Source organism: Erpetoichthys calabaricus, chromosome 4, assembly GCF_900747795.2.
Source record: "Erpetoichthys calabaricus chromosome 4, fErpCal1.3, whole genome shotgun sequence".
NCBI classification, from domain to species: domain Eukaryota; kingdom Metazoa; phylum Chordata; class Cladistia; order Polypteriformes; family Polypteridae; genus Erpetoichthys; species Erpetoichthys calabaricus.
This window is the reverse complement of record NC_041397.2, coordinates 269,505,588-269,533,178: the sequence shown is the minus strand read 5'-3', so window position 1 is coordinate 269,533,178 and position 27,591 is coordinate 269,505,588. Positions and strand designations below refer to the sequence as shown.

At 38.7% G+C, this 27,591-nt stretch overlaps 2 long non-coding RNA genes across 2 annotated transcripts in view; one reads left to right on the top strand and one right to left on the bottom strand.

Annotated features, from left to right (window-relative positions):
- Positions 1-398: 398 nt before the first annotated feature.
- LOC127527444 (uncharacterized) overlaps positions 399-27,591 on the top strand; it is a 61,508-nt gene continuing 34,315 nt past the window's right edge. The window contains exon 1 of the long non-coding RNA XR_007934748.1: positions 399-576. This is a non-coding gene — a long non-coding RNA (uncharacterized LOC127527444). The remainder of the gene's footprint in view (positions 577-27,591) is intronic.
- The window catches only part of LOC114650873 (uncharacterized), a 19,400-nt gene continuing 18,589 nt past the window's right edge, over positions 26,781-27,591 (bottom strand). Inside the window, exon 3 of the long non-coding RNA XR_007934747.1 lies at positions 26,781-27,119. This is a non-coding gene — a long non-coding RNA (uncharacterized LOC114650873). The remainder of the gene's footprint in view (positions 27,120-27,591) is intronic.

Here is a 27,591-nt window from a genome sequence, read left to right as displayed (position 1 = left end):
GATGCCTCCTGGACGCCTCCCTGGTGAGGTGTTCCAGGCACGTCCAACCGGGAGGAGGCCCGTGGCCGGGGAGAGGGAAGTCTGGGCATCTCTGCTCAAGCTGCTGCCCCCGCGACCCGACCTCGGATAAGCGGGAGACAATGGATGGATGGATGGATTACTGTATTTAATTGTAACTTTTCTTCATCTTTATTTTTGTGTAAATATACTTTAATATTTGTCAACATTCCCATTTACAGTAATTTCACTCATTTAGTAAAGGAAAGAAAGAAAGAAAGAAAGAAAGAAAGAAAGAAAGAAAGAAAGAAAGAAAGAAAGAAAGAAAGAAAGAAAGAAAGAAAGAAAGAAAGAAAGAGTAAATGTTACACAGTAAATTACCAGTTTCTAGACGGACTGTGAGCTCCCACTTCATCTCCTTTACTCCTTGTGTTGCTGATGTCACCTCACAGCTGTAGTTCCCTTCATCAGATGGCTGCACATCAGTAATATGAAGATTCAGTGGATTTTCTTTACTCCACTTAATTTTTTCTGTGGTTATATTAATAAAAGTCTCATGGGCTGTATAAGCTAAAAGAAGTTCTGTTGCAAAGGATTTGCTTTTCTTCCAGTTCACCTGTACTGTGTTGTCAAGTGAAGGTTTACAGTTAAACGTAACATTCCCTCCCAAAGTGACTTCCAGATGTACTCCTGTTACTGCTTCTCTATGGATGACTTCAATTGGAAGAAATACAAAAGGCACAGAGTTAAACCTCAGTATTTATATTCAATTGTGATAAGAAATGTCCTTTCCACTCAGACATCACATCTAGAAACTGTGTCACAGAAGAATATATCAGCTTGATTCTCAGTCTTCATGTATGACTGTTTTTATCTTTTTTATTTCTTGTTTGCATTGATCAAAAATGTGCCTTCCAGTACTACAGTGTGCTGCTTTATGTTACGTTTCATATTTGTACACAATATAAAATCAAACAAGTAGAGAAGAAAGCTCAAAACAATTTTCTTGAACAATGATTAGGCAGCTTTTAAAAAAATGTCCATTATGAAGAGTTACTAATAAAAAATAGTTTACTAATTTTCAATTTTTTTTATTTTTATAAGTTTAAACAGCTTAATGCAATATGTAATACCTACAGCAAATAATGCTTGTTTAAAAACAGAATACGTTTTAATTAAAAAGAGTTTTAGTATACTAGAGAAACTGTCATATATAAAACCATTGAAGGATAGATAGACAGATATACAAAACTTTATTTGTCCCTGGGGAAATTTGGCTTTTTACAGATGCTCATTAAATGAATAAATTCATAAATAGATAAATAAACAAATATACATACACAATTTAATCTTCACACACTGGAATTACTATAAAGCAAGAAATTTCAATAAAATTAAAGGGAAAAGAAATGTTCTGAGTTGGCTGTCACAGTCCCAGTGAGGCATTATGCAGGCATATTGCTGTTGGTATAAAGAAGCCTAAGTAACGTTTCTTGACACGCTTAACATCCCATAACTGAGCCTGCCATTTTAATTAGATTGTTGATTCAGTGGGCCTCTCCTGAAGTGATGTTACCAGCCCAGCACAACACAGCGAAGAAAATCACCCTGGCCATCACAGAGTTATAAAAGATGTGGAGGATGTCACTTCCCACATTAAAGGAATGCAGTGTCCTAAGGAAAAAGAGCCTGCTCTGCCCTTTCTAATATACTGTAGTTCCTCTGTGTTCTGAGACCAGTCCAACCTGTCATTAATATGAACCCCCAAATACTAGTAGGATTGGACCACCTTTATATCCACTCCTTGAATAATGACTGCACATAGAGGTTCTTTGGTGCGGAGAAAGTCAATAATCAACTCCTTGGTTTTGCTGATGTTAAGATGCAGACAATTCTCTTTGCACTAAGAAACAAACTTTTCCACTTGACTCCTATACTCTGTCTCATCCTCTTTATCAATGCACCCAATAAGTGCATAATCATCTAAAGATTTCTGCAAATGACATAACCTGCTGTTATATTTATAGTCTGAGGTGTAAAGAGTGAAGAGAAAAGTAGACAGGACTGTTCCTTGTGGTGCTCCAGTGTTGCTCACATCCTTATCAGAAACCCAATCCTTGAGCCTCACAAACTCTGGTCTGTGAGACAGATAGTCCATTATCCAGAATATCATAGATTCATCCACCAGCATATCTCTGAGTTTACCCCTTAACAAGGATGGCTGGATGGTATTGAATGTGCTGGAGAAATCAAAAAACAATCCTCACACTGCTGCCAGCTTTGTCCAGGTGAGAATAAGCCTTGTGGAGCAGATAGATAATTACATCTTCCACTCCAATCTTTGTCCAATAGGCAAACTGCAGTGGATCTAGAAAGTCAATCACAAGACGACTCATAGTACAGGACCAGCCTGTGATGATGCAGGTTCTGCTTCAGGCTCCCATCTCCCTTTTGGGGACCTCTTGAACCCAGCACCATCAGTAATGTAACCAAATGAGCTGGGGCCTCATGTATAACGCCGTGCGTAGAACTCACACTATAACATGGCGTAAGCACAAAAGCGGGATTGTGCGTACGCACAGAAAAATCTAGATGCAGGAATCTGTGCGCACGCATACTTTCACGTTCTTCCACTACATAAATCCCGATCCGCGTGAAAAGTAACGCACGTGCACGCGCCTTCTGTCCCGCCCCAACTCCTCCCAGAATTACGCCTCTTTGAATATGCAAATCAATATAAATAGCCTTCTGTGAAAAGACAATGGGAAAAGCACAGGGGAAAATATAAGAATTTCAGCGAATACCAAGTGGAGGCAAAGGAAAAGCGTACTATTTGTTGGTGTAAACAGTGGTATAATCAACAAAAGAAAGTTGATCGATTGACAGAGTGTCGGAAAAACTCGAAAGATCAAATTCACAAAGTCGCACAGTGCCCGAAATAAAAAAGAAATCACATATCAAAGTCGCCGTGAAAAGGCGAGTCGTAGCCCACCGTCTGAGTGTCATATGAAAGCGTATTAGGGTACAAACAAAAAACATAGGCACACAGTGGGAAAAAAGCACGAAATGTCAACTTTAATCTCGAAATTTCCACTTTAATCACGTAGTTTATTTTGCCATTAAAGTAGAACATCATAAACTTCATCTTAAAATCATTTATTTTACTAGTTTCTCAAGTAGCATGTTAAAGTCTTTGTTCTGTATTTGATCTTCTATGTGCTCTGTGTGTGTGAATCACTACGTGCTTCCGTTCTTTCTCTTTCTCCGACAGGACACATAATCCATTACATTCGAGATATTACAGCTCTCTGAATAATTAAAATACTGAGATGTATACGTGATATCATTTTCATGATGATAGGAATGAAAGCATGTTATTAAACATGGGAACATGGTGGCGCAGTGATTGTTCATATCTCACGCAAGAGGCTTGCTGCACCATGCGCGACCTTCGATGAAATAATTTATTACAGAAGTACTGTCTCTTTCAAACGTACTAACCTCCAATTCCTGTCCATACTTTTCTTTCTCCAATCGCCACACAATCAGCTCTGTAATAGACGTTAAGCCATTTGTAAGCTTAGAACGCCGATTCTTCAAAACTTTTAAGGAACATTGAAATATCTTCGTAGTACATGTTTAATTATTCTATTCGTCTATCCTTCCAGTGTCGCGTCAGCACCAGCAAGAATACAGCGCAAGGCAGGAGCTATCCTTGAACTATACGCTGCGGCACCGTGTCCTCACATGTTTAATTATTAACAATACAGATTATTTAAATGAAGTTAAAGTTTTATCTGTATAATATAATCAACATGTTTTGCTGCATTTCGTCTTAGAAATGAATACCGTCATCACATGTAAATACGCGCTTTATAAAGTGGCACAGGTTGTGCAATATTATAACTGTAGTGCAAGTTTACAGTGGGGTAATTGTACTTATAAGTCCAAACATTTCTACAAGGAGCACTTGATGGACTGATTTAGTGCGTTTAGAGTTCTTGGGATGAAACTGTTTCTAAACTACGAAGTCCGTACAGGGACTAAAGCGTTTGCTGTGGCTCAGGCAGCATCTGCTTCATGCTGTGTACCGATAATTCACTTTCCAATCAGCTGCTGCTGTGATTTCCCACTCAGATACAGTGATATAAATACTCCGAGTGGTGCAGTGAGAGTAATGTGGAAAAAGATGATCTGCTGTGGCAACCCTTAACGGGATCAGCTGAAAGAAGATGCAGTGAGAGTTACAACGCTAAAGCAGTTATGGTATTTGGAATACTATGGCTATTCCGTGGACCATTATATTGCTACAGGTTAATTACAATCAGATGCATTACACTAATAAACAATATGCAGTTAATTTCAGTGTATTTATAAAGCCGCGCCAGGAATGTGGATTTAAGAAAGAAAGGGTGATCACACAGGAACAGTAGCACTGCTTTGAGACTGGGTGCCGCCAGTCTGCAAAACCGGGCGGATAAATTGCGTACGCCAAGGAGTGAGTTACCGTGGAAATGTGCGTGGCTTTACGCCAAGTTTAGGTTTTATACATCGCGATTTGAGCGTGGAAAGGTTCGTACGCAACATTTCTGTGCGTACGCACCGTTTATACATGAGGCCCCTGGACAGTGAGGACACAATGAAGCAAGGGGATGGTGTAAAAACGTGCAAATGCTTTTATTAAAAAAAAAACAAAGACAGTGTTCAAAATAAATAGAGCAGTGCTCCAAATGTCAATAAACAAATAATCCATTTAAAACAGTGAAATAAAGTGGAGGTTAAAATCCAATAAATAAATCCTTTAAAAATGAGGTTAAAACAACGGCTGGAAGCAGTCCTTTAAAAGCAAAACCTGGTGCCTTCTTCTGGCGGCTCTCCTGCTTCTCCTATTAGGGCTATGCAATAGGGGAGTCACTCTACCTGCACCTCAACTGCTCCACGTCCAGTTGCTTCCCGTCTTCTGGCTCCGTACGGCAACTTCCCCGGACCGAAACTTGGGTTCCACCAACGGCCAGGGCACTCACACTGTGGTTCCCCTCCAATTCTTTGACTCCCGTTGCCTTCCCTGTCCTACACCGCAAGACATCCTCGATCGTGGTCACTCCTGCTCCTCTGCAAAACTCAGCAGGAGTGACTCAATCCGTTTGCCCCGGGTGCCAGCCAAACACCCTGCTAGGGCTCACCTCTCTCTGCTGCCTGTCGATACCATGAGCCTGCTCTTGCGCACTCGCTCACACACACACACAAACACACACACACACATGCACTGGCTTTCAGCTTACAGCTTCTGCTTCTTTTCCTAACCTTCGTTATGTACTTACTTTCGTGTGCTTGCTTGCTTGTTTGTTTGTTTGCTTGTTTGTTTGTTTGTTTGTTGTTGTTGTTGTGTTGCTTTTTTTTTTCTCCCCACTCCCCACTCGTGCTGCTACTATATATATAATGGGGACATGGCTCAGGTGTGGCGATTAGCAGTTCCCGGCTTCAATTACGGATACGGACAATTCCTCACCCGCGCACTTAAGCGAAGAAATGCCTGCATCATGCAGCATCCGAGAACCACTCCGGCCACACTACCACACCCCCCCCCTATAAGCTGCGAGTGCGGTGATTACCTATTTAAAAACTGGGCTTTTCTTCTAAGCCATGGACCCACTATATCACACAGCCTCTCAAAGGCCTTTATGATATGAGACGTAAGTGCCACTATTCTGTAGTCATTAGGTGAAAAGGTGTCTGCCTTTTTTGGAACAGGAACAATGCAGGATGTTTTCCATAGCAGAGGGACTTCCAGAAGTCTTAAGGACAGACTGACAGGGTGACATGGACACCACAAAGTTGGTCAACACAGGCCTTAAGACCTTGAGGCCCGACTCCATCTCGTCTTGCAGCTTAACCTGTGTGTAGCTTCCTCTGTTGTCTCCTTAATTGGTCTTAAGTTATGGACAGCCCACACTGATCATCAGAGGTGGACTTGTCACTGGCCATTCCAGGTGATATTGTAGGAGTTGTTGATGTAGTAGGGATGGTGTGGGGAGACGGGCTTCCTTTCCTTCACAGATCATTTTCTTTAACACACGATGTAGGTCCTTCAGAGCCTCTTTGTCACCATACTTGAATGCCCTCTTTTTCTCAATCAGGAGACGTTTTAGTTCCTTAGTAATCCAGGGCTTGTGTTCAGAACCACTTCAGCCTCCAGGCTTCACTTCCTCACTATTCTGGTGGTAACAGGTTGCTGTCTAATAACAGGCTTGTATCTGTGAATATGATGAATCAGGCTGTGGTCAGAAATGCCTAAAGGATCAAGTAGATTACACTTAAAGGCATCTTCAATATTTGAATACAGCAGGTCCAGTTTGTTTTTTCCTCAAGTGGAACATGTCACAAACTGAAGGAAATTTGTCATCATTTGTTGCAAAGTCACATGATTTAACCCACCCACATATTATAACTGCAGGGTTGGAGTGAGTCATCATTAAAGAATTGGGATCACAATGAATGATATCCATTGCTAGGTCCCCATTTGCAGAAGGAGAAATATAATCATTAATAAGAATGATATAATTTATCTCCCTGGGAAAATAACAGGGACAAATTCCGAGAGCCAGAATTTCAATGTCTGAGTTACAAACAGTAGTTTTAACTGTAATATGATCCATTTTCCACCATCCTTTATTCACATAGTTGACCAGTACCCCTCCTATCTTTTTCCACACTACAAAGGGTCTATGTCTGCTTGTATTAGATGAAATCTGTCCAGCTTTAAAACATATATGGTATTTCAGGTTTAGGCCAGCTCCTTGTAAAGCACAAAACACCCCCATACTTTAATACGCTATGGTGCTATAAGCGCAGAGTGTTCATCCATCTTATTTGACAGCGATTGAACATTTCCCATTACAATAGATGGCAGACCAGTTCTAAAACCTTTTTGCTTTGCTTTTTTTCTCTGTGGACAAACTGCTTCTGTATAACTGAGGTGCTTAGGTGCTCACGATCGCATTGCAAGTAGCTAATTACGGAAGTATTTAATACACCCCACTTTCAGTTTCTCAGTGTATCTTACTGTTTCAGGTGTTGTAGACATAAGGCAGCTAAGTTTGCAGCCCACTTGAAGTGCAGTCAGGACAAGCCGGCACTTGGGTTTGCGTGCATTACACTTGGGCAGTAAATTTAAAATGCATTTAAAATCTATTTTTCCGGTTCTACTATATCAGCACCTGCTCCTAACCTCCTCCTCCTCCTAGTGGATGCTATCAGTGACAAACCAGGAGACAGATCAATTCTAATTTAAATAAGACTAATAACGCAAATAAATTAATCTAAAAAAAGTGCAGCGTCCAGAAGTTACAGTAGTATACAGATCAAAAGTAACTCTGTAACACTCTACTCTGAAGGGTTCTATCAAAAATTCCAAAATGATTTGATTTTACTTCAGTTAATTAAAAATTAAATTTAAAAAATCAACTGAATTGCAACGGCAGGCCCCATTAACTGCTTATTAACAGGTGCTCCATTTTTTTGCTCACATGTTTAATAAGTGCATGTTGAGTTAATCCTGAGAATAAGATGGAATTCTGAGTTAGTGTGTTTGCGTGAATATGCCCCCTGATAGACTGGTGTCCCGTCCATGGTTGATTTTTGCTTTGTCTTTGATGACCAACATAAGCCTGTATTCAGGTTAGGTCAGGATGGGAAGCATGCACTGGGACAGCGCATTGCCTCACTCACCACACAATGAAACACCTCAGGATCCCAGTTGGCAACCCCCAAGGCAAACATGCGGTCCAGTCCCATCCTCTGGAAATGACCATCTATCTACCGCAGCCAGGTATTATGTGGGCATCCCCTTGGCCTGGTCTAGCAGCTCAGCTTCTCAGCAATGAGGATCTTGCAAGCTGGATCACCCTCAGGGAATCGTCCCACATGGCCTTAGTGCCATAACTGATACTCCCTCACAATGCAGGAAGTATGCCTCATTCGGGACTCCATGAGAAACCACTTGTTCAACACAAAGTCAAACCAGTGGTACTCAAGGATTCTCTGAAGAGACACAGTACTGAAGAAGTCCAGTCTTCATCTCAGGTCACTGAACAGAGTCCATGTTATGCAACCATATAGCAAAACAAGGAGAATCAGAACACTAACGACTTGGCCCTTTGTTCTTTTGCACAGGTATCGGGAGCACCACACACCCCTTTCCAGCGACCTCATGACCTCCCATGCTCTCTCCCAGTCCATCTACTGACATCATAGGAAGAGTCATTAAGAGACATGAATGTCATTGCCAAGGTATGTAAACCTCTCGAAGAGGCTAACATTCCCTCTGCAAACAGACACACTGTTGATGGCTGTGCCCAAGAGGTCATTAAAGGCCTGGATCTTAGTTTTTATCCAAGACACTCGCAAGCTCAGATGCTCAAACTCCTAGCTTAGTCTCTTGAGGGTCCTAGTCAGAGCCTCTATTGACTCTGTGAAGATGCCAGCATTGTTGGCAAAGTCAATATTAGTGAATCTCTCTTCACCAACAGATGCCCCACAGCCACTGGACCCCACAACCCTGCCCAACACCCAGTCCATTCAAGCAATGAAAAGAGTAGGAGCAAGACCACACCCCTGACAAACCCCAGAATCAACTGGGAAAACACAGAGGTTCTGTCTCCACTCTGCACAGCACTCACAGTACTAGTGTAAAGGGTGGCCATGATATCCAGCAACTTCCGGGGGATCCCACAAAGTCTCAGGTTGTCCCACAGGGCAGCTCAATCACCTGACTTGATTACTGTACGAAAATCGACAAAGGCTACAATGCTGATATTCAAATCTGTGCTTGATGAGAATCCTCAGTGCCAGGATGTAGTCGTGGGTAGGTGAGCAAGTGATCATTGATCCTATTGAGGATGACCCTAGCAAGGACCTTACCAGGCACCAAGAGCAGTGTTATCCCCCTGTAGTTCGCACAATCCAGACGATCACCCTTCCCTTTCCAGATAGGAATGAAAAGTCCTGTTTTCCAGTCAGTTTGGATGACACCTGTCTCCCAAATGGAATCAAAGATTGCTTGCAATGACAGGGGGACAGCATTACCACCAGCTTGGAGAAGTTCACCTAGGATACCACAGATCCCTGCAGCTTTCCCTACCCCCAGCTGGTTCACCACCTGTGCAATCGCAGTGAGACTGAGTGGTTCACAGGAGGATCATCCTCAAGAATGGTGAACCAAGAGATGTCCAATGTCCTAGCCAGAGGATGAGCTTTAACGAGCTGCCCAAAGTAGCCAGTCCCGCAGGTCACACCTGCAGTGTCATCCATCACTCTCCCTGACTGCAGCTCTCCGAGGAACAGATTCGGTAATGTGTAATCTTTCAATTCAGCAGGACATGAGTCACTAGACCATAGAGAGAGTGTCATTTGCTCTCAGATTCCTCTTACAAACTCCTCCTTAACTGCCCTTGGAACCCTCACAGCCATCTATCTAATTTCCCAATACAGACTGTAGTTGCCATCAAGCCATACACTGCGACTCCTCTCAGTGACATCCAGGGTAACCTGCGAGATGAAATACCTCCTTCTGGGAACTCCAGCAACACCAACACAACCCTTAGAAACCTTCAGGGTCTTGTCATGGCAGGTCTCCCACATTAGGATTGGCAGTCGTACCTAAGTCTGCAAGTTCAGGGTGACCTGCGAGATGAAATACCTCCTTCTGGGAACTCCAGCAACACCAACACAACCCTTAGAAACCTTCAGGGTCTTGTCATGGCAGGTCTCCCACATTAGGATTGGCAGTCGTACCTAAGTCTGCAAGTTCCTCACACAAACTGTGTTCAGACTCAACAGAAACAGCCTGATCTTGGAGTCTTACCAGGTACAGCCTCATTCTCCTAGTAAACCAAGGTTCATGTCACTGGTCCTTCCTGTGTGAAGACTGCATGTTCTCCTTGTGTCAGTGTGGGTTTCCTCAGTTTATTGCCACAGTCCAAAGACATGCAGATTAGGTGAATTGGTGATACTTTATTGGCTTTGGTGTATGAGTGTGTGTGTGTTTGTTCGCCTGCAATGAACTGTCTCCCTTTCTTGGATTTGTTTCTGCCTCACACCCTGTGCTAGCTGGGATAGGTTTCAGCAACCTTGTGATTCTATTCAGGAGTAGGTGAGCTACAAAATGACTGACTGACAAGTATGATTATTTCTATGCAGTATTTATATAACCTCTGTATGAATTAGTTATATTCAAATAGCATTGTGAAGATTTTAACATGAATGTACAATTTACCTCAATGGTGTTTTAATTATTGCTCACTTTCCTTATTTGAAGCTCATTACTGCCACTACTGGAGCTTACTTTGTTGTTTTGATTTTAATTGATTCTTTTTTTTTAATCAGCTCCCATTTAACAATAGGTACTGAGCACACCCCATCAAAATATATTTGGCTCAAGGATCTCAGACTCAGTTAAAAGCCTGTTCTTGATTTTAATAACACGTTACTTGATCAACATGACAGTCCACACACACTGACACACCAGATATGTCTAATATTGTTCTGTTTCTTTTTCTGAGAATATCATCCAGATATTTTTTTTTTTCACTTAGAATATTTCAAAGCTTCCTTGTAACTGGCAGCTGGTTAGGGGAAAAAGATGGAATATAGACTTCCGACTCTTAAAATGTGAGCCAATTAAAATCAAGGCAGTGCCCCCTAAGAAAACCTTACTGCAACCACTTCTGGTAGCACTTGTCACACATGGGTCACAAAGTTGCACAGGAGCACTGTTTTCCAAGAGAAACTTTATTCCAGTACAGGCGGAACAAACAGAAGCACAAGGGACTCTTGGTCAAAAGAACACAAAATCTTCCTCCTCAAAGGGGCGTGAATGCTCGGGTGCCCCGATATGAGCTGAGGGTGTCTAGAGGAAGAGAGATAAGTCAGTGACACACTAGGCCAGGAGAGGCATGGTCTTTTAAATGTTCGAAGCCCCTCGCGTGGCACGGCAGCAAGCAGCAGGCTAGCAGCTGATCCCACAAAGAGGAGATGAAAGCTGTGTTTGTTTACCATTGAATCACTGTTTAAGAGGGAGTTTTGTACTAGCGGCCGTGTCCCCTTTGGGCCACGTTCACAGTATCAATAAGAATTTAATTTCAAATGCCAACAAAACTATAGATTGTGTGTTGGCAGCAGTCAAAATCTTCTTAAGGAGTTACAAGTTCTTGTTTGCAAAAGAAAGCATTTTTCATAGTTCTGGTTGATTATGCCTAGAAAATGCTTATGTATGAAATAAAGGCAGAGAATATTGCATCTAGAGTGCTTTGACCTGCAAATATAGCAATTGTTCATAATGCAATATTTTCTTTATACAGCACATGCTGAGTAAGGCTTTTTTTTTTAATGTTTTACAAGTATGTGACCAGCATCTTCAAAAGTTACAATTTGGCAGTTTTCTTTACTGTGTCCCTGTAGACAGATTGGTTAGACAATTAAAAGAGGTCAAAAATCTGGCCCAACCACTGACTGTGTAGAGTTTACACAATCTACCGATGTCTGAGTGCATTTTTTCCTGAGTATACTGCTTTTACCTATCAACCCAAAGACATGTATTTTAAGTTAATGAACTTCTTTTAAATTTACCATGGCTGTGCGTGACCCTAAACGTGTCCTGTAATGAAGTCATATCAGTTCAAGGGTCTGTCCTGCCTTACTGCCAATGTTGTGACAATGTACAGACTTCACCCTCTGCAGCACTAATATGAATTAAGCTGGTAATGATAGAATGAATATACTACAAATTGGGATTTAACCAGTAGTTTATCAGGTAAGCATTGCACTGGCAAATCATTTTCTGAGTTCTTCCTGTAACAAATATTTTCAAGTACTAGCCAGCTCAAAAAAGTACCATATACTGTATTGATTATTTATAATTTTACAAGACACTGTCACCCAGTATTGTTTACACAATTTGAGGTAGTCATTTGACTATCCAAATTCTTAGAGGATCTTGTGACTTTACTTTATAATCTCATTCATTGCACTGTTATCACAGTTGTAAGTCCAATTTTCAGAATACACAATGGGAGGTCTTAAAATGGAAAGTACAACTTATAAGTGACTCATTACACTTAACGTTCAGAAATAGTTCTGAAACCATTAAGAAGGCAAACAGAATGTTAGGATATATAGCATGATGTGTGGAGTACAAGTCCAAGGAGGTTATGCTCAACCTTTATAATGCACTGGTGAGGCCTCATATTTAGTACTGTGTGCTGTTTTGATCTCCAGGCTACAAAAAGGACATAGCAGCGCTAGAAAGGGTCCAGAGAAGAGAAACTAAGCCGATTCCAGGGCTACAGGGGATGAATTATGAGGAAAGATTAAAAGACCTGAGCCTTTTCAGTTTAAGCAAAAGAAGATTAAGAGGTGACATGATTGAAGTGTTTAAAATTATGAAGGGAATTAGTACAGTGGATCAAGACTGTCATTTTAAAATGAGTTCATCAAGAACACGGGGACACAGCTGGAAACTTGTGAAGGGTAAATTTCGCACAAACATTAGGAGGTTTTTCTAGACACAGAATAAGTAGTGTGGTAAACAGTAGAACTTTAGGGACCTTCAAAACTAGACATGATGTTATTTTAAAAGAATTAAGTGGATAGGATTGGTGTTGGGTTGAATGGCCTGTTCTCATCCAGATTGTTCTAATGTTCATAAATAAATATTATATACAAGAGAAAAAGCACTTAACTAACTCTAATATATGAAGAGCCATCTTTGGTTTTGGGAGAGTGAAAACCCTCACAAAATCCCTATACGCTAAACACATAACAACAACTAGCACTACAAATAAATATTGAGTAAGAGGATTTGTGCCATAATGCGGTCATTTTGAAAAGTTTGCTTCTCTCTGATGTGGTGCTATCCTCTGTATCTCATTGACATCTAACGGGGGAATCTGGAAGAGCATAAGTTTTGTTTTTCTTGCCACATAAAGCTCCTGGGTGACTTAATTGAAAATTTTTGTCTAAGTACATTTTCTTTAAATCTGCTAGTCCTGTCCTAAATGTAGAACTTCTTAATTAACCACCAATAATTTCATTTTTTTCATTAAAAAAAACAATGCATATCTTTGTTTTCTGCTGCAATTTTCAACCACATCACGTCTCCAGTGATAAAAGTGAGAGATGTCCATTTTGTAAGTACAAAACCTGTTTTTATTATAGCTTTAATTGAATTATATATGTATAAAATAATCCCTATAACCTGATCTCAAAACAGGGCTCATTTAAAAGAAGATTAGGTGCACCACCAGAGACCTTTTGTGTTTGTATTCAGTCCTTACTTGCACAGCATTGTACAAACACTTCAATTCAATTGCTTTCTTTTGCAGAAAATGAATGATAAGAAGAGTTTCAGCTTAAAATGTGTGACACAAAATCCAAATCTAAACTTAGTCTACATGGTAAATGTTTTTTATAGTTGTCACCCTTTACTGCATCAAAGTACATATAAAATGGACAATTGTTTATTTTTATTTTTTTCTAAACCATCATGTCCACTTTTACTACTTAATTTTGCATTACTATCTGCCAAGAGTGCCCTGAGAAGCCCCTGGGTTTTCCAGTGGGCACAGAATTAAAGGGGACATGTGACACAAGAGTGTCACGTCTGAGTCTAAGCCAAGAGCTGGACGTTCAAGGAGCTCCCAAGCTGCCTCAAGCAGATCTCTCCTAAGAACTTTTATCAAAATCATCCAAGCATTTATCAAGCTGTTTAACTATTTATTTTAATTTTTCTGCTGTACTTTATGGGGGAATATTTCTCCATAGTCTTTCTGATTACGGTTTATTAATTTGGTAATAAAAGCCAAGAGCGAGGTTCATTGACTTTTAATATATCATCAGCTTCAGAATTGATCATCTGCTTTCTCAGATTTCTCCACTTCTTTTTGTTTTTCTAATGTCTTCCTACTCAGATTAAGAAGTGATTAATTATTTCCATTATTTCATTTTATCCTGTTTACTCTTTTTGTTTATGATTACACTTTTTTCTGGTCTCAACCTCTGCTTCTCCTTTGCCTTCTTATTTAACCCTGAAGTACCACATGCTGCCATATCTTCCCCATATTTTCTATAATCCTGTTCTCTACCAAATCTGCCAAACACTTTTTCCATAACAACTGATTGTCATTGTAAAACAGGAATATCCTAATTACATTCTATAACTGAATAAATCATTCTTGAACCCTAAAAATTATAAATTTTTTTTTCACTTTCCTTGAATAATTCCATGCTTCTAATGCTTTTAAACTTTATTATTTCACTTAACATCTTCCATTCTTATCCCCATCTATTCTATGATTCATTCCCATTCTTTTCTTTATATCACCAGGAAAATACAGTAACATTGTGTGCATTTTTCTCATATAATATGTTGAAGTTTATATGATTGCATTTTTGTTTTTTATCTTTACCAATAATTATAATACAGCCGTTAATAAAGCTTTCACCTGCATATTTATCCACCATTTCCAGCTTAATTGCAGTTGATTAATTAATGGGATTCATTCAGCCTAGCTCTTTATCTTTTTTTTTATTGTTTATTTATTAATTTTATTGTAATCATTCATACAAATCGATCAATTTTTACAAAAAATAGGATTGAAAAACAAGTCGACCCCAACCCCTGAGAGAGAGAGAGCATGGCCAATGGGGTAAAACTTAAGACTTGTAAACATACCTACTGTAAATTGATGAGTTTAATAGGCCAGTAGAGATGAATGGAGAAGAAAAAGAAATGCGGAGATAATTGCTTCCTCGGTGCTTTAAGAGCTTATTCTAAAATTTTATTGATTATATCCTGCCAGGTTTTAAAAAAAATTGTACAGATCCTCTAACTGAATATTTGATTTTTTCCAATTTCAAATAGTATAAAACATTGGCCTAGCTCTTTATCTTGAGAGACTCATTTTGGGCCTTTCAAAATTTCAGTTCCTTTTTCAATTGGCAGCCACTTTAATCATTGACTTGACTACACTTAAAAGAACATTAATTTGTTGACGTTTTTGCTATTATTGTTTATCCTACTCTTCACATGACTTTGTTATATACTGTACAGTGTGATGATATTTTTATTCACTAAGCAGCCGACCATGGCACACACATGACAGAGCCCCGCCCACCAACAATTCGCGCAAGAGCGAAAGCATTTGCCAAGAATGTTTTCATTAATCAAGAACGAAAGTCGGAGGTTCAAAGACGATCACATACCGTCGTAGTTCCGACCATAAACGATGCCGACTGGCAGTCCGGCGGCGTTATTCCCATGACCTGCCGGGCAGCCAACCGGGTAACCAAAGTCTTTGGGTTCCGGGGGGAGTATGGTTGCAAAGCTGAAACTTAAAGAAATTGACGGAACCGCACCACCAGGTGTGGAGCCTTTGGCTTAATTAGACTCAACACGGGAAACCTCACCCGGCCCGGACAAAAAGAACAATGAAAAGTCAACGTGGCTCAGAGGTGCATGTGGACTGTAGCAGAGACGAAACTGACTGAGGCGGTGTATGGAAAATGAACAGTCAATGTGACTCACAAGTGCATGTGGACTGTACACAGACGAAAGTAATTCAGGTGAGGAGTTGGGGGCGGGCACATGAGCAGGCAGTGCGTACTGAAAGATTACTAAGAGATGACTAAGAAATCGGCAGACTAGAATGGCGGCGCGGGGTTTGGAGCGGAGTGGGCGGAATGACCGTCAAGCGATCGAACTTGCCTATCTAGAGGATGTAAATGTCGTAGCAAGGTTTCCGTAGGTGAACCTGCAGAAGTATCGTTACCGGTTGTGCTGACCCGTAGTTGGACGGTTAGGACCCAAAACCTCTCGGGCCCACTTCCCCGCCCTCTCTCAGGAGAGGGCGGAAAGGGCGTCCTCACTGGGCGTCCTTCCCCTCTCACCCCGTTCCGCCCTCTGTGCGCGACTGCTGTCCAGCCCCATCCCTCGCTGTGGGAGGAGGGGGCGCGGCGGCGGTCCTCCAGTTTTCAGTCAAGGACAATGTTGCTCTCTCCAGAGTTCCCTTACAGTCGTAGCCTCAAACCCACCCCATTTGGACAACTGTATCTTTCAGGAAGTGGCTAATGTTTTATATTACTGAAGAATATATTTAATTGTAACTTTTCTTCATCTTTATTTTTGTGTAAATATACTTTAACATTTGTCAACATTCCCATTTCATTTCACTCTCATTTAGTGAAAGAAAGAAAGAAAGAAAGAAAGAAAGAAAGAAAGAAAGAAAGAAAGAAAGAAAGAAAGAAAGAAAGAAAGAAAGAAAGAAAGAGTAAGTGTTACACAGTAAATTACCAGTTTCTAGATGGACTGTGAGCTCCCACTTCATCTCCTTTACTCCTTGTGTTGATGTCACCTCACAGCTGTAATTCCCTTCATCAGATGGCTGCACATCAGTAATATGAAGATTCAGTGGATTTTCTTTACTCCACTTAATTTTTTCTGTGGTCATATTAATAAAAGTCTCATTGGCAGTATAAGCAAAAAGAACTTCTGTTGCACAGGAATTGCTTTTCTTCCAGTTCACCTGTACTGTGCTGTCAAGTGAAGCATTACAATAGAAAATAACAGTCACTCCCAAAGTGACTTCCACACGTACTTCTGCTACTGCTCTTCTATGGATGACTGCAATTTGAAGAAATACCAAAGGCACAGAGTTAAACCTCAGTATTCATTTTTATTTGTGATAAGAATTGTCCTTTCCACTCAGACATCACTCAGACATCACGTTTAGAAACTGTGTCATAGAAGAATATTTCAGGCTTGATTCTCAGTCTTTGTGTGGAACTTTTTTTTTTTTATTCATCAAAACTGTGATTTCTAGTACTGCAGTGGGTTGGCACCCTGCCCGGGATTGATTCCTGCCTTGTGCCCTGTGTTGGCTGGGATTGGCTCCAGCAGACCCCCGTGACCCTGTGTTCGGATTCAGCGGGTTAGAAAATGGATGGATGAATGGATGGATGCAATGTGTTACACTTTATATTTGTACAGATCCCACATAAAATCAAACAAGTAGAGAAGAAAGCTCAAAAGCTCCATTTTTTTGAACAGTTACAGTGTTTGCTTTAAAAGAATGACAAATATAAAATATTACTAATAAAAAATCTTTACTAATTTTACATTTTATTTTGTTTGAATTTTTGTTTAAACAGCCTAATGCAATTTGTAATATCCATCCATCCATCCATCCATTTTCCAACCCGCTGAATCCGAACACAGGGTCACGGGGGTCTGCTGGAGCCAATCCCAGCCAACACAGGGCACAAGGCAGGAAACAATCCTGGGCAGGGTGCCAACCCACCGCAGGACACACACAAACACACCCACACACCAAGCACACACTAGGGCCAATTTAGAATCGCCAATCCACCTAACCTGCATGTCTTTGGACTGTGGGAGGAAACCGGAGCCCCCGGAGGAAACCCACGCAGACACGGGGAGAACATGCAAACTCCACGCAGGGAGGACCCGGGAATCGAACCCAGGTCCCCAGATCTCCCAACTGCGAGGCAGCAGCGCTACCCACTGCGCCACCGTGCCGCAATTTGTAATATCTACAGCAAATAATGTTTGTTTTAAATCAAAATTCATTTTATTAAAAAGTCTTTTAGTATATTAGAAAAGCTGTCATATATGAAACCATTGAAGAACACAGATCAAAAACACAAAAGTAAGTCTATGACACAATGGGTCTGAAGGGTTCTATCAAAAATTCCAAAATGATTTTATTTTATTTCGGTTTATTTAAAATTAAATTTTAAAAAATCAAATTAATTGAAACAGCAGGGCTCTGCAGCTAGTGATTGTCCCTGCTGCCTCACAGTTCCAGAAGCCCCATTTACTGCTTACTAACTTATGCTTCAATGTTTCTCCTACATACTTAATTATGAGCATGTTGTGTTAGTCCTGAGAATAAGCTGATATTCTATGAGTTATGGTGTTTGCATGAATATGCCCCATGGTGGAATGGTGTCCCATCCAGGAGTTGATTCTTAGTTTTTCCTTGATGCTGCCTGTATTCCCAATGACAATAAAACTGGATGAAGCAGGCCTAAAAGTGGAATGATGACTTGGTACAGCAGAGAAGTGTAATGGTAGGTGCTGCTGTCGGATGTCTCAAGAGTCCTACCTTCAGATCGCAGCACATTCACTGTGTATGAGGAGTTTGTACTGACTTGCTACAATGCCAAATGCCCTTTCTATTTCTTTAATATACTTTTTTCTGTGCAATTTACTTTGAAATCCATCCATCCATCCATTTTCCAACCCGCTGAATCTGAACACAGGGTCACAGGGGTCTGCTGGAGCCAATCCCAGCCAACACAGGGCACAAGGCAGGAACCAATCCCAGGCAGGGTGCCAACCCACCGCAGTTACTTTGAAACAGTTAGATAAATATTGTTTGAAATCATTATTCAGTTTAAAATTGTAACCCAGAGGCAAATGTATATTGTCCAAAAATAAATAGAAAATACAATTTTAATTTACCTTCAGACAGAAGTAAAAATGTCCACATTTAACCCAGAGGCAAATATATATTGTCCAAAAATAAATAGAAAATACAATTTTAATTTACCTTTAGACAGAAGTAAAAATGTCCATATGAGGAAAGTTTGTTGCAAAGATTTAATAAAGCAGCACTTTGAGTTCATGATGGTTTGCTCACTGTTTCTACTAAATGAAACAGTGGTTTTCAAAAACCAAAGCAAACATGACTAACTGCACATGATCCAAGAGCTACCGCCATCCGCAGATACGTCACTGGGTTTGTTGTTTTAGCATGGGACACACACACATACAGCAGAATAAGAACAGAAGTGTGAGCTTCTGCATGTGTCTGCTTATCTGTGTTTGAATTCCAATTAATTGGACTGTCTAACTGCTGAGGCTCGTACTCTAACATACAGGGCTGTTTTATGTGTCTGAGTAAAAGTTCTGTTTAAAATGCCACACCTTGCTAGGCTCAGCCACTTAAAGTTGTTTTCAAAAGAGCTATGTAGAAGGTGCCATGCTGCTCTCTTGAATATCTTGCTCTGACCAGATGAACTCTCTCCAGCATTTTTTCTTCAGGCAGGGCCCACATAACTTCCCGTGAATATCCTTATTTTGTGAAAGTTTTGGGCTTTGCCAGTTTTGTCTGTAGACATGGCTGGTAAACTAGTTATGAAATCTTATTTATATGCACAATTAGACATACTGTATAAAAGACAAGTTAACTTTCCATAAATGTCTTAAGAATATTTGAGGATTTTTTTGTCCTCTAACACAAAATATATTGATATTCCTCAAACATTTAAAGACAAATTGATCAACAGTTTCTAAACAGACAGTAATGTCATGTAGAACAGTGCAACAGATAGCTATGTTGTACAATGGCTGTTTAGAATTTGTTAAAATCATAATGAAAACCGGACAACTTGAAATATTTCACCATCTCAGTAAATGTTTTGAACTTGAACAAATGTATAACAGGAACAGTGATCTTAAAGATGCCTTTGTCTAAACAACAGATCTGCCATTGTTAAAGTTTGAAGACTCTCAGGAGGAAATAAACAGGTGACACAGCTTCAGTAACCACACTCACAGTTTGACTTGATGGTGGCTAAAACAATCTGTATGTTTACATGACGGAAGCTCATCACAGCTAAATGTTACATTCCATTTTTTGAGCACTTTTTAATAGCAGACACATATTCTAACTTTAGACTTCTGGAAACATATGGATTTAGAAATAAAAAGCAAATTTTACACTTAGTTACATTTTGTCTGCCATTTTTCTATTTGGCATCTATTATCTTCTTATATAATACACTATCGTGGCTGTCCGTTTGCCTGTCCAGGATTTTATATCACCTGTAGCCTGCAAACCATTTGATCTATTGACCTGAAATTTTTCACACATATACTACGTCTGCTGATTATTTTTATTACTCTTCTTATTTTTATTTTATTTTATTGTAGAATCAACTCCTGACAGCTCCCTTCCACCTTTGCCATCACTTCCCCTCTCTCTTCATATCTTAAATCATTCTTGAGGCAGATTGAAGATTTAAGTGCCAGCTTAAGTGAAAAATTAAAGAAAATGTATTAAGTAATTGCAACACAAAAACTGGCTTAATCAGTTTTAACATGAAAAGATGCCGATGAAAGAAAAGAAGAAGTGGGCCGCTGGGATGGAGAAAACAAGAGCTGCTCAGGAAGCATCTTCACATCAACATCTGAACAAACAAATGCTAAATGTACAGAGAAAGATGATGAAAACTATAAATCAAGTGTATTCACTGCATGTTATCGTGCAGTCCGCTGTTATTTGTAATAAAATATTTCAGAATACAAGGAGCATTTCAACATGAAAAAATTACAACTATATATAAAATGAATTTGCCGAAAGTTACATTTCTGTTGAATATTAGGATACTACCAAGGACAGAAAAAAACTTAAGTTCTTAACATCCAGGTCAAGGTAACCAATTTTCCTAAAAAAATATTTACTTTATTTTTATTATTATTATAGAGCGCCATGATGATACAGCAGTTAGTGCTTTGCCACATCAATTACGCATCCCAGTTTGACAGCTGCACCTGATAACTTTCAGTGTGGAGTTTCCATAGTATTCTCATATTTACCTGTGATCTTTCCTGGTTGATCTAGGTTTCCTCCCAAAGACATGCATGTTATGTTAACAGACAACTTCATGTCAACCCCATGTGACTGTTCAGGGCTACAAGGAGAGGCTCAGGATAATGAGATCACTTTCCATTTAAACTTTTAACTGCAGTATTATACTGTATATAAGAAGTTCTACAACTACTTTAACATTTTTATATTTCTGAACTATATAGATGAGAACTGGACTGTGCTAATTATCTTTATGTTGATTGGTTCAAAATGTTAACTGTTACTGATATATATGCAAATGATCCTAGCTTATTTCAGATTATTGGTCTTGAATATTAGTCATTCTGCCTAGAGAACTCAGTTGTTATGTGGGCTCCGCATAAACAGCATCCACATTGGCACATTGCAATGGTGATTTTGGCTGTTATTTAAGAGTATTTAAAGAGAATTTCCACAACATCAATTCTATGAAGATCTATACCTTTTGCCATATAACTGAGTCTTTGAACCTAACTGTGTGGTACTTTTGGAGAAAGAATAATGGATGGTCTGAGTGAGACAGTATTCCAAGAAAAGTTCATCAACCAATATGATAGATGGCAGTGCTCCTCTGGCATAAAGTTATTATAAGGTAATGTGTAAATAAGAATTTTTCTTTTGAACCCATGACTGTGTTTGTGTCATTCTGTCTGAAGTTTGGGAGGTCAGTGGCGCCCCCTATAGGACACAGAGGTCTATAATATGTAAATAAAATGTATTATTATTATTATTGTTATTCAATGATTTTCTAAGTGTTCCTGATGGCTAAAGGCATCTGCCAACTATGTTAGACTAATTATTGTGGCCAAACAAGCGATCTGTCCTTTGACCCAGCAGTGTTAACCGTTGTGCCACAAACAACAAAAGAATGATAACCTCAAACAAAATACAACAAATGGCCACAAATTAGAAATAGGTAAATATATATATACATTTTGACTGAAGAAGGGGCCTGAGTTGCCTCGAAAGCTTGCATATTGTAATCTTTTTAGTTAGCCAATAAAAGGTGTCATTTTGCTTGACTTCCAACAATCAGGAGAATAGTACAAAAACTTGTCCATGCTACAGCAAATTACTCAGATTTAATTTGTGATATCAGTGCATAAATGATCTCAGGGCTTAATAAAATCTTGAAAAATTTGCAGGTTAGCTTCAGAGCTGTTGACGTGTATTTTTAAGTAAGTCAATTTAAGCAGGTTTCCTGTGATTTTAGCAAGTCAAAATAGTGTAATAGGTTAAAGGTTATCAGCATTTATAAAAAGTTACAGAAGTCTAAATATGGCAAAAAGTTCTTTAATATTTAATGTAATTTCAAATAAGCTCAGACTGTGACCTCCTGAGATTAACATTTGATGAAGTGGATCAGGAAAATAATTAATGGATAGATCTTCACATTCTAAAATTGTGTAATTACTTTTCATTCCAGACTCTCTTCTTTATGCTAATTATTATCTCTTAATTCTGTGCTTATATGTCATTCTTCCTTGAAATTGCCTCATCTGAACGTCAATTCAAAGAACTAAGAGCTAATGCATCCACCACCATCATGTGTAACATTTCTGTAGCACTTCCTAATTAGAAAAGGTGTGTATAGACAGTACAACTCAAGCCTCACTCAAAATACATAAAGTTTGAAAATGAATATGCTGTCTGTAATACATTATATAAACCAATTTTAATTTGAAAATCCTCATTGTGATTCATAAAGTGTTCTGCTGGGCTGCTATACATATTGTAGCAGAGCATCTGTTGTTATCTTGGTAGTTGTGCACTCTCAAAAATACAATTAACTTGGACCTCTTTTTGAATCATCTACTGGGCTACTGAATGTAGATATTGTAAAAGTAGCATTCTCTTTTTTAAAAGATACCTAGGACATAACACCACAGAGTTATAAAACACTGTTCTGAAAAAAGAGACACAACTTTTTTAAAAACTTAAAAATAATATTAAAACCTCAGCAATGTTACTTGTCTCAATTATTCCTTTATTATAGATTTTATTGTGCAGCGAGAATGATTTCTGTGGTTTAAAAATTATTCTTTTAATTTAAGAGCAGTTTTAAGAAGGAAATGATGAGAAGGTACAATGATTTTTAGTAAATCTCCCCACCTCGGTGTTGGTTAAAGCTGTCCACATTTGCACGAGAGCTGCTATTCCCATCGCTATTATTATGTTCTACTGCATTTAGCGGTAATGCTTTATAATAACTTTGCTTAAAAAATTTAATAATTTAGACAACTGTAAAAAGACATACAGCTACAGAAAAAAATATTTTTATACATGTAAAATGTAGATCCTGCATAAATTATTTTAGTGTTACACACAGAAACATAAAATTGACAGTTTTATAGGACTTGCATATGATGAATAAAATCGTTGTAATGTATTTTAGAGACATTTTTCAGTAAGAAACAATAACGTGCTACCTAATAGATAAAAAATACCTTATTAGTCATTTTTAAAATCATTTTTAAATGTTTACAAATAGTATACATGGCCTCAAGGAGACTGGGTTTCATGTCTAAAATGCTCCCAGTATGGTGTTTGCATGTTCTCCATGAGTTCACATGGGTTTACTTTTAAAGACATGTAGGTTTTGTAGATTGGCGATGCCAAAGTGACCCCATGGTACATGTGTGTGTTCACCCTACTGTGCCCTGGAGTTACAGTATGTCCTGGAGTTGCTCCAGATTTGCACCTGATGCTTGCTGGGATTGATTTCAGCTTTCCCATGACCCTACACTGAATAAGTGGGTTTTGGAGAATTTTTTTCAAAGATATGAGTTAGAATATACATTTTCAGTTAATGAAATGTGTTAATATTTGAATTTACATTTACTGATTAAGCATTATGTTATACTTTCTCATGACTTATTAATAAAAGTTATTATAAAGTGTTACCCAAATGGTGAAAACAGCTACAAGATTCAGGAGTTCAAACCTATTTCCAGTCTGTCAAAAATCTTTTATTAATCATGATTTAATATTTTGCTTTGAATCTTTAAGGGCTACCTTTAAATTAAATAATGATATTCCTATGTAGTGTAAAGTGTAAGCCAGATTGGATGGCTCATTTTTGTAGGCTCATTGCCTTTTGTAGGTATTATCTTCATTTCTTAGTATGGCTTTTCAAACTTTCATTTCAGGCAAGTCACGTTGTGTTGCACTTTTGACCCACATGAACACAAATTAGAACTCATACCCAGCATAATTTGACATCCTTGGCTAGTATGAGGATTAATTTAAATGCTGTAAGTACCACATGGAATGGACTGGCATCCCAACCAGGAGAGGGGAAAGTTCTGCACCTGGATGGGAGGCCCCAAGTAGACAGACAGACATCTCAGCTGAGAGAGAAGAAGGAGCCTTACACCAAACAAGACTCCCCAGGTGGATGGACGGACATCCCAGCCATAAGGGAAGGATAGGGAAAGACTGTCTCTGGGGGATGTTTTTCCCCCCGGATGTTTGATGGTAGCAGCCCTGAATATCAGTACCTGGTCGGGAAGCAGCAGGGACTGCCAGGAATTGTAGTCCGGAAGGTGCCACAAGAGTTGGCTGCAGGGAGATGCACTCCCTGCTATTCGGGACTTCCATATGACCTAGAAGTGCGTCCAACAAGCAAAAGCCCTGGCACTGGAACTACTCTTAGGTGTTCAATAAAAAGGGCCACACTGTCTTGTCCAGGTGAATCGGAGCTGGGAGGAAGGAAGACAACACTTCACTGGAGAAAAGCAGTGCAGTAGAGAGAGGACAGGAGGAAAAAGTGGAGAAAACACGTGTTTATTTGTTTGTACAAGGTATTTGTAATAAAATCTCCCTTTATTTGAACCCAGGACTGTGTCTGTGTGTTTGATTTTTGGGGTTTGGGGCTCTGTGGCACCCCCTAGCCTTCATAAAGCTTAGTGACTGCTTTGCATGAGCACAATTAATACAACATGCGTTATTTGGAGCTTTTGCTAAATGAATGAATCTGAGAAAATTAATTTTATTACATGACTTTCAGTACAGGAGAATATTGTTTATGTGAAAATATAGAGGTCTTAAATTTCAGTGAATAGAACAAAAATAATTTCAAGAAGGAAGTGGGACTGAAACAAATTTGTTGATGCAGTTAAAACTGATTTGCCATTTTTATTTATTAAGGCAGCCATATAAGGGGAACAAAAATAATTTAAAATTCATAGCCATAAGTTTGAAATCAGACAATATGTAGAATAACAATCTTCAAACACAGCTCCTAGATGGGGTCAGTGATAAGATTTGGTGTCAAGCTGTCTTGACACACACTGATGGCTTTGAGCACTGCACTGCCACTAACAAAGAACAAATGTGTGCACTTCAAGCAGAAAAGCACAGTCTCAGTGCAACACCTGAGGTTCTGTGGTCAGGGTAAAACATATAAAACCAAGAAAAACATAAAGATGGAATCAGTCTCGATGACAGACAATAAATCAAAGCTTGAAAAGGACTGCTGCAAATTACAGGCAAAAGAGCTGCAACTAGTAAACGAAATTGCCCAGAAGTCAGAGTCACACACATTCAAACATCACCTAATAAGAAAAGAGAACTTTATTTAGGTGAAACCAAAGTTTTAAGTTGTGTGAACCAATAATGTTTTATCCACAGGAACAGTTCTAATTGATCTTCCCATCAAGAGAAGCATCATCACCACCATGATTGTTACTGCGTAAGAGAGAAAAATCCTCAGTACAATACAATACTGCTGCAAACACTTAGACTGAGCACACCTCCAATAGTTATTAAATATGAAGCACTGAGAGCTGAATGTTACACACCTTGTCATAACAACTTGCATTTTAGCCCATAAAGTCTTAAATGGAAGACATATTAGAAATATGGGCAGGAATATCAAAATTTTTGAAGTATGTAAACCACACTGTAAAGACATGATTATCTCAGAGAGATTTAAGTATGTGTCCTTTATGTCGATGAGCAAAAGAAGCAAGCTATGAATTATTAAACAGTAATCAGCAGGTTAATCCAAGTTTGGCAGGAATTTGAAGTTCACACAATTTTCAACCATAAAAAGCATTAGAACAATGGTGCTTCATTTGTAGTATGGACATCTTTGTAAATGCAGTTCATCAAAAGAGCAAAGTTCTGGGCATAGGCGGAACTTATGTTGCAAGGATGAACTTCTCAGGAAGAGAAAATATAGTAAATAATGTAATCTTCAACATGATGTTAATCTCAAATTTGTTGCATGCAATTAAAGATTTGAATCTTTAACATGTAAGTGTAGAAATCACACACACTGTGAGTAATTGGCAACCTCACCAAAATAAAATATTCTGTGAGCAGGCACATTACACAACTGAACATGTTAGTCATGTATCTACTCGATACACAGAAATTCTTACAATTAGAAGGATCAGAAATCGTCTCCTAGAGTAACCCTAAAAATGACGGAATGTCCCAGAATAGCCATTCCACTAAAAATGAAGTTGAATAAGTGTATACCTTACCCAGAGAAATATTTCTGCGTGTCAGATTAAGCTACAGTACATCTATTTCCATTGATTATCCCAAAACAGTTCAGATATATAAAAATTACAATAATGAGATAATCTAAAGATCTATTCAAGTTTAGTTTTCATAATATAATAGAAAGAGGGATTTTTTTTTTCAAATTAGAGGTATTTGTAACTTTATGCATTTGGAATGCAGTTACAAAAAGATGACTCTACAAAGCAGACTATGAACTGAATCAGAAGGTATTGTTAGCCATGGAAAGGATATCTTGTTCAAATTCCTTTCTGTTTGTTTTCATTGTGCTCCAGACTTTACTATCTAGCAATAGCTTACTAGATTTCCAGTGGACCACCATTTAATCTGTTTATGGCAGCAATTAAGAAATGCATCCTTTATGAGAGCTTCAGTCTCAAATATTGTTACTGCAGTACTTGTACTGTTATCTGACAAACAGAATTAGATTATTTTAGTTTAGAAAACAAACTTACTTTTAAAAAATTATTTGTAAGAATAATCAGTTTATTCAAGTATAATTTAAGTGTTAATAGGAGTCTGCAGACTATAGTTTCGTCTTGTTCTTTTTCTTCTTTATGAAGATGTTCTAGAAGGTTTCTGTTTTTCTATTAATTTATTTCCTACTTCAAGCAGCACTAAAGAAAAGTTTCTTTTTAAGATGGAAAACAAAGAACACTTATTCTCACAGTATGGCTATTCAGTCTAGTTCAAAACAGTCCATGTGCAATTGAATTTCATATCATAGTAATGCACATCCATTATAAATAATGTGTGTTTTTATGTTTTTTTATTAAAGCTGAATCGTTGGTGTCTCTATCCAATTCCTTCATATACAGAATTCAGTCTTTCAAAATAATTGCTTCTCCTATTCCTTAAATTACTGAAGTTTTCAGCCAGCTCCTGCAAAAGTAAGAAAGACATTGTTAGCAAAGTTGAGCATTAGGACTTGAAAGGAAGATCAAATTGGAATCACTGCATGTATTTTCAGATTTCAGTTACATCCCAGACTAGCATTGCTAACTTTAGTAACAGCTTATATAGTAAGAGCCTACCATGTTCTTAAATGACGGATTTGTCTTTGACTTCTAACCTCTTCTTGATGTTTTCACATGACTTCTGACTCCCTGAAATCCATTGGCCCTCCCTGTAAACATGTTAAGCCCTTGACCTTTGAGTTCTCCAATCTAATTCAGAGCCTTAGCATAGAAAGAGCAGTCCACATCAAAATACTTGATCTCATCTGATTTATTGGAAACTCATTTTTGCTTAATCTTTTTTGTTTCTATTCAGAAATACACTCTGTGGTGTTCCAGATAAGATCTGAGTTGCAAACCTGAGGCCTTCAGATTACAAAACGGCTGTCACTCTTAGT